Below are 1,440 nucleotides of genomic sequence, written 5' to 3' on the forward strand. Positions count from 1 at the left end.
CATTCTGCTTTCCCGGCTTGTACTCCACCTTGAAGTTATGTTCTGCAAAGAAGGATTGCCATCTAACCATCCTCTGCGAGAGGTGGGGCGACTGAGTTGCTGTGCGTAGTGACGCATGATCTGTATAGACCACAAACGGCTTGGAGCCAAGCAGGTGGACCCTGAACTTGACAGGTGCATACTTCATCACAAGGAGCTCCTAGTCCTGAACTGAGTAGTTCTTCTCTGCAGCTTTGAACTGTCGAGATTTGAACGCGATCACCTGATCTCGCTCCTCGGCGTCTGCTAGCAGTAGCGCACAGCCGATGGCAAAGTCCGAAGCGTCACAGACGATGCTGAAAGGACGGTCGGGGTCTGGCAGCGCCAATATCGGTGCATGCAGGAGGCTGTCTCTGAACCCGTCAAAAGCTTTCTGATGTCAGATGTTCCATCATCATTCCGCATCCTTTTTAAGGAAATTGGATAATGGCCGGGCCATTTCTGCGTAATTTACGACTTGTAGAAGTAGTTGGCGAGACCAAGACAAGTACGCAACTCCTTCTGTTTTTTTGAAACAGGCCAGTCTACAATCCGCTCGAAGGCCGCGCTTCCCAATGAAGCATCCTAAAAAGGGTATCTCTTCCGCGCCAAAGATGCACTTGTCTGCATTGGCGTACAGATTGTTCGTGTGATGCACTTGAGCACAGCTCTAAAATGTACGATGTGATTCTCTTCATTCCTCCTCCCGTGCTTCGCACGACTGTGAACAAACTCTTCGTCAAAGTATGTATGTGCATACGCCCGGTGGGGCCTTAAGAAATGCATCACAAGACGACTAAATGTTGCTGGTGTATTTGACAGCCCTTAAGGCATCACCAGCTACCCCCCTAGCATGCCGCTCGGCGTGCTCACCGCTGTCGGCGAAATATCACTCGCTCTCATGAGCAATTGGTAATACCTATCTACCAAGTCGAGTACACTGTATTCGCACATCCCACCATGCTGTTATGAAGAACATTCTTTCTAGGATTCGGCGTCTGTGCCGGAATGATGGCCGAACACAGAACGTGGGTGACGAATGAAGAGACTTGCTCTCACATACCATCCATGCGTCGTGCTTCGAGCGGAAAAATGCGTCAATGACGTCGCACTGCTCCTTAAGTAGGGACCATTGGCGTGTTACGCAGTATTAGGCTCTCGAAACCAGGTCGATCGCATGGCGCACACCTCGGTCCGAAGGTAGGATCGAAGGCGGGTCTTTGCAGACGACGTTTTAAAATTCCTTTACCAAAGGAGAGTACGGATCCAGGAGATTCCGTAGGATCGATGATCCATCTCGTGAATTCAGCACTCTCTTGGTGTCCTCCAAAACAGCTTCATCAAGAAGCAATGACGAATTTATGTCCTCGTCCGGTCGTACAATGACCACTTCGACCAAATCGCCTGCCTTCAAGGCACTGC

This window comes from Plasmopara halstedii (assembly GCF_900000015.1).
Source record: "Plasmopara halstedii genome assembly, contig: Scaffold_42, whole genome shotgun sequence".
NCBI lineage: Eukaryota > Oomycota > Peronosporomycetes > Peronosporales > Peronosporaceae > Plasmopara > Plasmopara halstedii.